We start from the raw sequence: 15,241 nt of genomic DNA on the forward strand, positions 1-15,241 counted from the left end.
TGCATTGATATCGGCCCACCAACACTTAGCCACCAACCCTCAAACTTTATTGAAATACATGGATCAGCAGGCACAAGCCATAGCACATTTCGAGGATATGGAGCGACTATTAGGGGACAACTGTTTTCATGCTTGCACCCGCCCATGGAACACATTGTCCCACAGCCTTAAAATCAGAGAATATCATACTCCAACTCGAATGAGGGAAGCTCTAGCACGGGTGCCCCTCTACAAGAAGTCCATTCAGAACCTCCAAGCCAGCTGGATTGGCCTCAAGCTAAGCCCACCTCTGCTGTTAGGATTGATGGAAGGCAGCACAGAAAAAGAAGAGCATAAGCAGTGGGAAGAGGTGGAAAGGAAGGCTGGGTTCCATGCCAGTGAGGAGGAGACCACTTTAGAAACCTGGGATGTGAGGGTGGCGGTGAAAGCAATGAAGGACGAGGAACTAGATTAGTTGCTCAGGGATGAGCAATCATTTTAGCTGGGGGGTGATGATGAGCCCCAAATTTGGTAACATTTTGGGCTCATTTGGCCTAACTACCTTTGCTTAATCCTTCATTTCTCATAACTTATGCATCATTTTTTAGTATGTTTATGTCATTTGTACGAATAAGGGCAGTCACTATTCCTAGGTGGCTAACACGTGCTCATTTCAGGTTTTTTGACACATGATTGGAACAAAACCGAGCAGATAAGGACCAGGAGACAGCCAAGATGGGGTTGAGGATTCGTAGGAGGGTTGTCCACAGCATTAAATGGCCTTCCTCGGTATCTTCACCCCCAACTCCGAGCTCCAACAACCACCACAACCGGATTAGAAGGCAGCCAAACAGATTTTGAGGAAGCAGCAGTTCACTCCTAGTTTGGTCAGCCAAGTCCCACTGATTTAGGAGGCCAGCTTGGGGCCTCGTGATGTATAAATGATAAGGCTTTAGCCTTCGAAAAGGACTTTTGAAACTTTGTTGCACATTCTGCACTACGAGCTGCTAGCTTGGTTTTGCTCTTTTGTAGCCATTATTGGCATGCTATTTGACTTATGATTATTATTTTTTAATGGAAAGCAGTCAGATTTGATCTCAGTTCTGAGCTTTTAAAGGAGCCATAGCTCTCAGGGTTGGGCCCAACCTGAGAGCCTAAGGCCTCCTTCTTCTGTATTGTTATCTTTTCTTTCAGCATTATGGTTTTCTTTACATGCATTTGAAACGCAGTTTGCTGAGTTAGATTTCTTGGTGTGGTTAAGTAGGTCATTGTTATAAGACAGAGTTGCTTCAGCTGTTTAGAATAGAGTGAAGAGATTGGAGTTGATAAAAGTTCCAGAAAAGGGTTGCCTGCACACTCATTTTCACCTCTTTCTAGGGGCTGGAATTGCAGACAGTGCTACCCACCAAAAACATTGGTTTATGTATTCATGCAATCTTTGGTGCAATATTTTCAGTTGTCCATGCATTCAGACCTCTTGGAATGTTTCTTTGCTTCAGTACCATACATGGTTTTCTTTAGAAATAATGTTGCTGTTCATTGGTTCCAGTAAACAGTTAGGACAGATTAGGAATGTTTTGATTATGTGCAGGACGTGGATGATTTGATTCAGTTTACACTGTGCAGCGCTACTCCCTCACTCTCTTGTCCTTCTAAGCCTTGCCCAAGCCAACTACTCATCTCCCAATTAGACCCCTTATCTCTCAACTACTCTACTGCCCATGTTATCCTACCTTTTCGGCCTTCCATTCCCTCTACCCTCCTTCAGACAAACTAGCTTAGCACACCCCCTCATCATCTCATCTCTCTGTCACTAAGGCATTACAAACCCCTCTCCTACCTCCCTATCCACCCATGCAGCCTCTTCCACTCACCCATCACCCAAAATCCGATTGTAGAACATCCTGTAGGAATTACTGAACATCCTGTAGAAATTCTGAAACATCCTGTAGAACCCCTGCAGACTTCCTGTAGAAGCTCATAAACGCGATCTCTTGGTAGCCAAACTTTGTGAAACACTCTTGAAGGGTGTCAGGGACCCCTTAGCCCCTCTCTGAACTTCCCCAACCTTTTTCAAGCCTTTCTCCTCCTTGATCCACCTCTGCACAGTAAAAAGCTAGTTAAAAGCACATGCATGATAATTCTAATAATTGAAACAAAAATACAAGAAGTGTTTTCTTCAGATAGAGGTAGTCTAGACACATGCATTTTACCTTCATAGAAGTAATGGCATCTCTTTAAGTAGTTTGCATTCCCATCTCTGCATCAGTAAGACTAGCTGGTAGAATTAGGGTTTGCTAGGGTTTGTGTTTCTTGTTGGCTTTCAGTTCCTTTCTGCAAATAGATTAGCTTCCTTTGAGTTAGCTTTCGTCCATCAGTTAAAAGGCTTCTTCTAAGAGCTCATAGAAGTTGGCTTGAGCCCCTAGCGGACTTGTGCCAGCTGACCAAGTGACAGCTGCGGAAAGAGCTAGTACTTGTGCATACAGCACCATCGCTTCCAAGTTTGTTACGAACTACCGGGTTGATAAAATTAAAGAAGGAAGTTCCAGGAGTTGTAGCATTATTGCTACAATACTGGAGCCCACCACCAAGCCACGGGAGTGCACAGACTATTCTTCTTCCTACCCGCTCTATGACCTTTTGGTCTACAGTGGAAAGAGCCAAATGTGGTGCTCAATCTGGACAACTCCTCTATGGGATGGCTTGAGTTTCAAGCTCTCTAGTGCTCAACACTACCACTGGTCAGCTTGGCCCTCTGTCTCTTTCTGCTTTGCTTCACTGTTCTCTATGTTCCGTCCTCCTCTCAGGATTCTGGTCTCTCTATCTTTGTCTCTCGACTTCGACTAACTGTCCCCACTCTTCTTTTTTTCTCCCTGTTTCAACTGTCTCTATTCATAGATTTTAGCCCATCTGTTCCAAGCATGTTCGGTTCCTCTTCTGCCTCTATTGATTCACCTTCTGCAGCTGTGCTTAGAGCTCCTTGTTTGGCATCATCATGAACGCTCAATTACGTCGTGGATGCGTTCCTCCTCCACTGTGGCAGTCAAACGAATTCCAAATCCTTCTAAAACGCGGCGTATTCCTTCGTCGATGCCGCTTCCTCCATCGAGTGCAATCTCAACCGTCCAATCTGCGGCCTCCAGATCTGACGCCATATGCATGTCTCATGCGGTTGACTTGCTCAACCAATAGCTTGCGATCAACAGCGGTCTTCTCTCACCTTCGCTTGCCATGCGTCAATCGATGTATGGAATCACCCTGCTCTCATCCAAAATCTCTTAACATTTGTGGGCACCCCGATCAATACCGGCTCAGAGCACGGGTCCCGCCTTGTACATTAGCAATTTTCACTTTTCCACTCGCAGTCCTCTGGTTCCCCCACGTGACCGAGTGCTTGGGCTTTTCCTTCATTATGGCCCTGTTCGCCCAGCGATGCATGATTACCTCCTTATTTTCCCGATTCGGGCCTCCCAGGGGCTACTTTGACCTCCCGAGTAGTCTCCATGGGCCTCGGCCGACGCGCTTTGGCTGAGATCCTCGTCATTCCACATTGGCTACCATTACCACTGGTTCAGGGTGTTTTTGATCGGTGTTTTGGAATTTTTAGATATTTTCCCCGACCTGATACAGTCATAGTTCTTTGACAGTTCTTGATGGATCCCATTAGGATCACGGCCTTCCCACTGAAAAAGCTTTTGGACCACCAAAAGTTGGTTTTCAAGCATCAACTAAGTGAGGATATTTCTTTCTCACTTGTCCAATCTCAATCCACTTTGCACTTCCTGGCTTTGAACCTTTGAGCCCAATCCTGAGGTACTCCACATCTCCTTTGCACATTGTCCTCAACTTCCTTTCCAAGACTTTGTCTTCCTACAATTCATTAAGATATTCAGGTAGCAAGTCATCAATCGAAGGCAATTGACTTTGCTCTTCAGGATCCTCAATTAGAGAAGGTTCAAACAATCTCAAGAAATCTTCATTTACAACAAAGTAGATGTGCATGTAAGCTGGTAGATCAAGGCGAAAAGCATTTTCACCACTCTTCTCAAGTATTTTGAAGGGTCCATACCTGATAGGCTTTAGCTTTTTACCTTCACCTTGCATCCTGTCCCTGCTGATATACAGCCAGACTTGGTCTCTAATTTGAAAACGATGCTCCATCCGATCTTATCATGCCTAGCCTTGTACTTGGCTTGGCTCTTTTCTAGTTATTCCTGTACTGCCTGGTGGATCTCCTAGATTTGTTTGATGAACCTAGTTGCCTTGTCCACATCACTACGTCCATCAACCATGGTATCTTTACCAAAGACAAAATCCAAAGGAGACCTTGGTATGAAACCAAAACAGGTCTCAAAAGGAGATCTCTGTATAGAAGAGTGTTTTTCTCTGTTGTAAGCATGCTGCACATAATACAAATGTTCATCCCAAAGCTTAGGATGTTTGCTGCAATATCCCCTGAGTAACTGGATCATTGTCCTATTAACTACTTCTGTCTAGCCATCGGTTTGTGGATGAAAAGCTATGCTTTTCTTCAGTTGGGTGTCCATCAGTTCCCACATACTTGACCAAAACTTCCCCACAAATAGGGTGTCTTGATCAGATACAATAGAAGTGGGTAATTCAAAATGAACCCATACATGTTCAAAGAATAATTTTGCAGTTTGTTTCATTGTAATCTGTTTATTACAAGGTATCAAAATACACATTTTGTTGAACCTATCCACAACCACATACAGATAATCATGACCTTTCCTAGATTTAGGCAGTCCTCCAACAAAATCCATGGAAACACTTTCCCAAGGGTGAGAAGGAACTGGTAATGGAGTGTACAAGCCTAGTTTTCTATTATTGGGCTTGCTTTTAGCACACACAGTACACCCTCTTAGATATCTAGAAACTGTCTCATTCATTTTCAGCCGATAAAAAAATCTTTGCAGCTGTGCAATTGTTTTACTTACCCCAAAGTGACCTGATATCAGAGAAGTGTGTGCCTCTCTAATTATCTTTACTCTTTCGGTTTGTGGAATGCAGAGTTTTCCACAATGATATAAGAGTCGGTCCTTCACATGATAGTCCAATTCTTCTACCTTTTTGCCTTGACTCAAAGTTGCATATACATATTTAAAGTCTATATCTTGAGCATATTGTTCAACGTAGCTTTCATGTAGTAAAAAATTATGCTTAAGTATAATAGATGCATTTATAATGGTTCTAGATAACATGTCTGCAACTTTTTTATGTATGCCCTTTTTATATCTTATGACTAAATGAAACTTTTGTAGAAAACCCATCCATTTGTAATGTCTTGATTGCTGCAACTTAGTTTGGGAGTGTAGATATTGAAGTGGTTGATGATCAGTATGTATTACTGTCTCTTTTCCCATTAAGTAATGTTTCCACTTCTTCACACTCTAAACTAATGCATACAATTCTTTATCATATGTAGGATAGTTAACTACTGCAGGATTAAAAGTCTTAGAATGATAACATATGGGTTTGTTGTGCTGTGTCAACACTGTTCCCATGGCATAGTCACTGGCATCTGTTTGGATTTTAAATGGTCTTTATAGATCAGGCAGTTCTAGTACAGGTGCTATACTAATCTTTTCTTTCAAGGTGTCGAAGGCTTTCTGATGTTTGCCTCCCCACTGAAACACCCTGTTCAATCCTGTCAAAGCATGTAAGGGAGCTGTAATTGAGGAAAAATTAGAAATGAACTTCCTCCAATATTGTGTTGCTACTAAGAAGCTTCTCACTTCTATAGCAGACTTGGGTTTAGGCCAGTTTACAGTGACTGCCACTTTAGAGGGATCTATTTTCAATTCACCAACCCCTACTATATGACCCAAATAATTTAGAGATGTTTTTCCAAATTCATATTTTGAGAGTTTAAAATAAATTTTTTCTCTTTTCAAAACATCTAATGTTTGCTTAACATGCTTTAAGTGTTCCTCCCATGTTTTACTAAAAATCAGAATGTCATCCAGATACACAATAATGAAATCATTAAGAAAAGGCCTAAGTACATCATTCTTTAATCTCATGAAAGTAGCAGGAGCATTGGTCAAGCCAAAAGGCATAACCAGTGACTCATACAATCCCTACTTTTTTTTGAAAGCAGTATTCCATGCTTCTTGCTCTGTAACTCTGACCTGATGGTATCCACTGTGCAAATCCAGCTTGGTGAAATAAATAGCTTCCTTCAATCGATCTATAAGATAATCTATGTGAGGAAGGGGATAACATTTTTTTATTGTTATCTTATTCAATGCTCGGTAGTCAATGCACATTCTCCACGAGCCATCTTTCTTTCTCACCAAAACGATTGGTGACCTACATGGTGATGTGCTAGGCCTGATGAACCCCTTCTCAAGCAACTCCTACACCTGCTTCTTGATTTCATCATTCTCTAAAGCAGAAAACCTATACATCCCAATGTTAGGCAATGGAACATCTTGCTGCAAAATAATATGATGTACTATTTCCTTTTTGGGTGGCAGACCTTTAGGTTCCTGAAGCAGGACATCATAGTCTGAAACAATGTTTTCTATATCAGCTTGTTGCTAAGCATTATAGTCCTCAAATACATTGGTTTTATCAGGTTTCCTTTCCTTTACAACCATTAGTAAGAATTGTTTACATGAATTTATCATTCTTTTCATCTGTCCAAAATTTATGAGTATAATTATTCTTGAGCTTGTGAGCTCTTACAAAATATTCGATTCCATCTTTAACAAATAGATACTTGTTCTCAGCTCTATAGAAAATAGCTTTTCTATCATACAAGTAAGGACTTCTTAAAACAATTCCACATATATCCAAAGGAATTATGTCTAACTCAACCTCATCTACAAATACTGACCCAAAAGAAAACTTGAGCTTGCACTGTCTAGTCACTTGTAGTTGTGCTTTATCATTCAACCATCCTAATGGGTATGGTTTTTTGTGAGGTGTAGTTGCTAATCCCAATTTCTTTACAATTCCTTTAGAAATAAAATTTACTTGTGAGCCACTATCAAACAAAGTATCAATCTTTTGATGTTTTGAAATAACTTAAATATGGAAAAGCTCATTTCTTTTTCTCTCATGTTCTTCATCAATAATAGGTTGAGCATAATTACTAGTAGATGCTTCAGAATTCTTACCTTTTATAGTTGTGGCTGCAATGATTGTTTCATCTCCTGAGTCTGACCCCAAATCTTTCTGAATAGTTGCAGCAGCCTTCTTCTTCTTGCCCTCGGACTTCTTAGGTCTCAGCTCTGGATGCAGAATCCAACAGTGCTCATCATCACACCCCTCCTTTTTATAGTGAGTGCATGAAGCTTTTCCTTTCTGTGCAGTGTCAGCCTTCCTTGCTTTCCACTTCTGCGTTATTTTCTCCTTATTCTTGCTTGCAATGGGTTGGGATGGTCCCCCAACTTCTAGATTTCCATTCTTTCCTCTAGCTTCCATATGAGTAGCGTGTACAGATACCTCATCTATACTAGTGGGATTAAACATGAGGATGGTATGCCTCATGTAGCTGTGTAGACCACCAATGTACTTCAAAAGAGTCTCTGGTGAGTCTAATGAGATCCCTAGAATTAATGCTCTCTTTCTAAATTCTTGAGTATACCCTTGCACGCTTTTCCCTTTCAACTGCCAAGGAGTTTTCCAACTCATCATGGCTTATTGCATGTAGGCCAATGGATAAAACTGCTTCTTTATTGCAGAAACAAATTCACTCCAGACAAAGATAGTCTTCCCATGTCTTTTGATGTCAACTTGGGTTCTGCCTTCCCACCAAACCAAGGCAGTTCCTCCTAGGCGTAGGCTTGCCAGCTGAATTTTGCTCTTGTCTGAGTTGATGTTCTGCACTTTGCAATACACATCAATTTGTTTTAGCATTTAACTCTCCATCATATATAGGCAAATCAAACTTAACATCTAGCTTAATCAAAGATTCTTATTATGCACAGGGCTATTAGGAGGTATGAGAAAGATTTCCTCTTTCCCTTTTCCTTTTGAGTGGTCATGGGAATGAGACTCATCTTCTTCTTTATCTTGTTTAGAACCTGATGAATCTTCATCCTTATGCTCTCTACAGTCCCTATACATTTCTTCTACCATAGACTTTATAGCGAGGAAACTTTCTATGAATTGAGGGTCTGACCCCATAGAACCTTCCTCTGATATTTTCTTCCGAGGATAGACTCTCCCAATTTCAGGATTAGTTTCCACCAACTCTCCTTCTCCTAATTTGAGCTTTGATCTAGTGAGAATTCAATAGCTAAACCAACACAAGCTTGTCTAACCTTACAGCCTAGGGCTCTGATACCACTTGATCAGATAATCACCCTACGCATGACCTCGGTTAAGGATTTATTAAATGAAGGTATTATAGACTCATGTGTTGGTGTGTGTGTGGTCTATGTTATTGAAGCAATGGATCGATCAGATTGCCAATACACAGCCAATAAAATGGAACGACAGTAGAGAAACACAGTAAGCAACACAAAGACATAAGAAATTTTAATAAGGAGTTCACCCTATTCTCCAGGGCCACATCTCTGGTCCAACTTTCAGTGGTGGCCTTGTTTTATTGTGCCTTTACACATAGAATTACAATAGAGGGACTCAATGTGAGTTCTCCTGAAGTAGGTTTTGCTAGGAAGGTTGGTTCTTGGATCCCCCAAGCCACGGGATTGCACAGACTCTTCTTCTTCCTACCCGCTCTGTGACCTTCTGGTCTATAGTGGAAAGAGCTAAATGTGTTGCGCAGTCCGAACAGATCCTCTATGGGATGGCTTGAGTTTCAATCTCTCTAGTGCTCGATGCTTCTGCTGGTCAACTCGGCCCTCTGTCTCTTTCTGTTTTGCTTCACTGTTCTCTGTGTTCCGTCCTCCTCTCCGGATTCTGGTCTCTCTTTCTTCATCTCTCGACTTCGACTAACTGTCCCCACTCTTTTTTTTTTCTCCATGTTTCAGCTGTCTCTATTCATGGCTTTTAGCCCCTCTGATCCAAGCCTGTTTGGTTCCTCTTCTGCCTCTGTCAATTCACCTTCTGCAACTGCGATTGGAGCTCCTTGTTCGGCATCATCATGAACGCTCAAGGAGTGGCCACTTGTCCTCCTCTAAACGGCGCTAGAATGCTTCATCGATTCGTTTCTTCAGTTACATCGTGGATGCATTCCTCCTCCACCGTGGCAGTCAAAGGGATTCCAAATCCTTCTAAAATGTGGTGTATTCCTTCATCGATTCCACTTCCTCCATCAGGCGCGATCTCAGTCGTCCGATCTAGGGCCTCTACATCCAACGCCATATGCACATCCCGTGCAGTTGACTTGCTCAACCGATAGCGCACAATCAACGATAGTCTTCTCTCACCTCTGCTTGCCACGCGTTGATCGATGTATGGAATTGCCCTACTCTCATCCAAAACCTCTTACCGTTTGTGGGCACCCCAATCAATACCACCACTTTTCCAGAGTGTGGGTCCTGCCTTTGTATGTTAGCGCTTTTTGCTTTTCCGCCTGCAGTCCTCTGGTTCCCCCATGCGATCGAGTGCTTGGGCTTTTCCTTCATTATGGCCCTGTTCACCCAACGAGCGCGAATCACGCATCAAAAACCTCCTTATTTTCCTGATCTGGGCCTCCCAGGGGCTACTTTGACCTCTTGCGTAGTCTCCATGGGCCTCAGTCAGCGCACTTTGACCGAGGTCCTCGTCATTCCACGCTAGTTGCCATTGTCACTGGTTCAGGGTGTTTTTGATTGTTGTTTTGGAACTTTTAGAGATTTTCCTTGACTTGATACAGTCATAGTTATTTGACAATTCCTGATGGATCCAATTCGGATCATCTTGGGTCTTTAGGCACATCTCCTTACTAAGTTTGAATTGGCTAGCAAAAGGTGTACTAACTAGTTTTGCACTGTGCATATTAAATCTTTTCAACACCTTTTCTATGTACTCACTTTGAGACAATTTTAATTTATGATTCTTCCTGTCTCTAGTTATTCTCATACCAAGGAATTGTTTTGCAACACCCAAATCCTTCATTGCAAATGAGTTTGCCAATTTCCTTTTGAGCACATTTATTTCCTGCATGTTAGAACCTGCAACAAACATTTCATCTACATACAATAACAATAATATAGTTTCCATCATTTTGCCTTTTGAGATAAACACAATGATCAGAGTGACACCTAATATAACCTTGTTTAGACATAAACCTGTCAAATTTTAGATACCATTGCCTTGGAGCCTTCTTTAAGGCATACAAGCTCTTCTTCAATCTGCACACTAGTTTCTCCTTCCCTTTTACCTCATATCCTTGTGGCTACTGCATATATATCTCTTCCTCCAAATCCCCATGGAGAAAGGTTGTCTTTACATCTAATTGCTCAATATGCAAATCTTCAGCTGCTACTAGACTTAGAATAGTTCTGATTGAAGTCATTTTTACAACAGGAGAAAATATTTCATCAAAATCAATACCTTTCTTCTGTGCAAACCCCTTAACCACAAGTCTAGCTTTGTACCTCTGTTTTACTCCATCTTCTTCCTTCAGCTTGTAAACCCATTTATTCTGTAATGTAGTTTTACCTATAGGAAACCTGACTAAGTCCCAAGTCTGGTTATGTGCTAAGGAGTCCATCTCTTCTTTCATGGCTTTCTCCCACTTCTTCCTGGTTTCTACCTGCACTACTTCTTCATAACATTCTGGTTCACCAGAATCAGTCAACAATACATAATATAATGAAGGAGAGTATCGTTTAGGGGGTCTACTTATCCTTATAGATCTTCTGACACCACTTTCAGGTGTTTGAAGTGATTGTTTCTGTTGTGGTTGTTGTTCTGGCTGTTGATCATTATGATTTTCAGGCACCATCATTTTTCTTGTGATATCATCAAGCACTATGTATTCTATGTTTTCTTTTTCTATTTATTTTCCTGTAGCTGATCCTTATACAAAACCTTTTCATTGAATATGACATCTTTGCTCCTAATGATTTTGTGTTTTTCATAATCATAAAAGCGATAACCAAAATCATTAACACCATATCCAATAAATGTACATTTCTTTGATTTTGCCTCAAGCTTTGTTCTATTTTCTTTGTTAATGTGGACAAAGGCTTCACAACCAAAAGTCTTTAAAAAAGAATAGTTTACCTTTTTACCTATCCATGCCTCCTCTGGAATACCACCATCCAAGGAACTTGAAGGCCCTCTGTTTATTAGATAAATAACAGTATCTACAGCATCTGCCCAAAATTGTAAAGACAATCTTGCATGCAATCTCATGCACCTTGCACGCTCCATGATTGTCCTGTTCATCCTTTCTGACACGCCATTTTCTTGTGGTGTTTTTGGAACTGTTTTCTCTCTACGAATTCCATTCTGTGAACAGTACCTATCAAACTCTTTGCTGCAATATTCACCTCCATTATCTGATCTGAGACACTTCAACCTTTTTCCTGTCTCATTTTCAACCAAATATTTCCATTTCTTGAAAGTATCAAATACATCATATTTATTTTGAACACAATAAATCCAGGTTTTTCTGGTTGCATCATCAATAAAAGTAACATAATAACAAGAGCCACCAAGAGATGATACCTGAGCAGGTCCCCATACATCTATATGCACAAGCTCTAATTTTTCACTCTTCTTTTCTTTCCCAACTCTAAGGAATCTGACTCTCTTCTGTTTTCCATAAACACAATTCTCACAGAACTTTAAATCTGCATGCTTCAAACCTGGCAACAAATTTCTTGAGTGAAGAATCTGCATCCCCTTCTCACTCATGTGCCCGAGCTTATGATGCCACAATGTTGTATCTTCTCTTGTATAGGTTAAAGAATTAACAGAAATAGAAATACCATTGCATAAGTACAATGTACTAAACTTTTCTCCTTTCGCTATTACCAGGGATCCTTTAGTGACCTTCCAGGTTTTATCTCTAAAAGTAGTTACGCAACCTTCACCTCCCAACTGTCCCATTGAAATCAGATTTTTCTTCAAATCTGGAACATGCCTTACCTCCTTCAATAGCCATTGATTTCCATTCTGTTGTTTTATGAACATTGTACCCATTCCAACAATTTTACAGGGTTTATCATCAACCAATCGAACCTGTCCAAAATCTCCTTGAACATAATCATGAAAATTTTTCTTATTAGGTGTGGCATGGAACGAGGCCCCTGAATCTACCACCTAGGCATCAATAATATTTTCTAGTGAAAGAATCAAAGCATCTTGCAACACATCACCTGTTATATTCGCTTCATGATTAGTTTCTTTCTGCGCGTCTCCTTCTTTTCCCTTCCGAGACTTGCAGTCTTTCTTTAGGTGTCCTTTCTTCCCACATTTCCGGCACACTATCCCCAATCTGGACTTGGATCTACCCCTTCTTGACTTACTGCGATATCTTGGGCTCTTTCCTCTTTCCATTTGTATTCCCCTAGTCTCTACAGTCAAAGCATTACCTGATGTCTCACCGGAGCTTTTCCGTTGCATTTCTTCGCTAAGGATTGCATCGAAAACATCATCAAACTTTAAAGTACTAGATCCAGAGATAGAGTTACTAATGGCCATAACTAAACCATTCCAACTTTCTGGCAATGAGCACAAAAATAACAAAGCCCTAACTTCATCATCAAAAGTTACCCCTATAGAACTTCACTGACTTGTAACTGTATTAAAATCATTTAAATGGTCTGCAACAAATCCACCTTCTGACATCTTCATATTAAACAAACACTTCATAAGAAATACCTTATTTGAGTTCGAGGATTTTTCATATAGTTTGGCCAATGCCGACATTAAACCCTATGTTGTCGTTTCCTTTGAAATATTAAATGCTACCGATGCCACTAGGCACAATCATATTGTTCCAAGTGCCTTTCTGTCGATACTATCTCATTCTGTGTCTTTCATACTCGTCGGCTTCTTTGTCTTTCCGCTCAATGGTAGGTACAAATCTCTCTGATACAGATAATCTTCCATCTGCATCTTCCACAGCTGGTAGTTTTGACCGTTGAATTTTCGACCCTAAACCTACCATCTTCTACAATTGCTCCCACTCGAACGAGGAACCCTTCTCTCTTGCGAGTTTATCAGCCAAATAGACCTTTGGCTCTGATACCAGTTGTTATAAAATTATATTATAGAGCAATGGAACACATAAAATATTTCATAAATATAAACACAGAAAATGCATAAAACCAGATAGACACAAATATACGTGGTTCACCCAGTTTGGGCTACGTCCATGGAGAAACAACCAGTCCTTCCTTTTATATTATCCAGCAAAATAAAGAGATACAACCTACAGCAAATCCGCTGTAACACCCTCTTCGCTCTCAATCTCCTCTCTCTTCCTCACTCAGAATACAGATATACATAGACGCAATACAATTCCCTCATATATAGTGAGGGGTTGCCTTCTAAGGCAAAAACCCTAAATTAAACATAACTTCCACCATCAGATCATCCGCCTAATGAACGACCCAGATTGACTACAAGTTAATAGACTTTTACAAGGAAATTTTACATATGTTTTTAGCTTCGGGGGTGTTGCCCCCGAACCCCTGCCGGGGGACCACTGGCCCCCAGACCCCCCAGCTAGGGGGGATTAGCCCCCCTGCACCCCCCATGTGCAAGGGTGTACAATATTCCTGGGGTATACATCCGACTGAAACCTTTGAATACAGAAGATAATCAGGCTCCACACCCAACACTCCGCTCAGGTTATTATTGGCCAAGTCATTTCAAAGATGCAAAAGGAGTATGTTTGTAAATGTGATAGCTACCAGAGAATAGGGTGACCTGTTCAAGCGAATGAAATTCCTTTGCATGCACAAGTTCTCAAAGAACCATTCGAGAGGTGGGATCTTTATTTTGTAGGTCCCATCAATCCTATGTCCAAAGGTAAGAAGTATATTTTAGTTTGTACTGATTATGTTACAAAGTGGGTGGAAGCGAGAGCACTACCTAGAGCAATGGAGAAAGCAGTGATAGAATTTATTTTTTCTGATGTTTTTGTAAGATTGGGGTACCAAGGGAAATTGTTACTGATTAGGGTACTCAATTTGTGTCAAAACTTGTGCAGGGAATTGTATAGAAATATCACATTACTTACTGGAAGTCCACCCATTACCATCCACAGGCCAATGGGCAGGTGGAATAAAAAAATAATGTGTTGGAGACAATCCTGACTAAGACAATGTAATTACATAAGAAGGATTGGTCTGATAGACTTCCCGAGGCATTATGGGCCTACAGGATCACATGGATAAACACCAATGGCTTCTCTCCATGTGAATTGGTGTATGGAAAACAAGTTTTATTGCCAATTAAATTTCAGATCAGAACTTTGAAGATGGAATCAGATTTGAGCATAAACCTTAATGAATCACATCAGCAGAGAATCCTGCATCTTAATGAGTTGGATGAGATTAGGCAGGATTCCTTTTAGCATACTAATCTAATCCAATAACAACGGGCTAAATGGCATGACAGATACATTAAGAAAAATCAGTTCAAAGAGGGAGACTTGGCATTGTTGTTTCATTCGAAATTTAAAGGGAAATTTAACACACATTGGCTTGGCCCCTATGAAATTGAGAAAGTTTTTGATAATGGATTTGTTCAGGTTAAAACAATTGATGATGGAAATTTTACCTTCTTAGTGAATGGGCACAAACTCAGAAGCCCCAATCTAAGGAGGAATTTGTAGAAGATATTGTGAAGAAGAAAGAGTTGGAAATGATTTTCTACCATAATAAATTGAGCTTACTTTGTTCCTCCTCGTGCTCAGTAAACCATGAGAGGAATTTCCATTGGGTATAGGTTTATTCCTTTTTTTCTAGCCCCAATAGACTAATCACGAAAAAGGATCCCCTTTGGAGTCTTCTTTTTTAGTATTTCAGACTATAAAATTGAAATCTAGTGAGCATGAACTTCCCTGGGCTCTTTAAAATCACAGGATAGTAGATCCTTCAGATCCTCAAAATAAATTATGTCTTTCAGTTAATTTTTGGTTTGCTCGTGGTGTACTAATGTAGGATCTCTTAAGGCCTTCCTTCCAACAATCTTGGCCCATCGACATCAGCAAATTACCTAGGTTCAAGATTAGATATTTTTGATGTCGTGAAGCTTTTATACCTTAATGATAGGTTATCTCATCAACATCAATGGAGATTCATCATGGCTCCTTGACTGTTGGATCCTACAGGGGTTTCGCCAACAACTCATATTCACACCTAATAGGATGCATCAGAGG

The sequence above is a fragment of the Pinus tabuliformis genome, chromosome 8 (genome assembly GCF_031772625.1).
Source record: "Pinus tabuliformis cultivar Carrire ecotype Pingquan chromosome 8, CPIR1, whole genome shotgun sequence".
NCBI classification, from domain to species: domain Eukaryota; kingdom Viridiplantae; phylum Streptophyta; class Pinopsida; order Pinales; family Pinaceae; genus Pinus; species Pinus tabuliformis.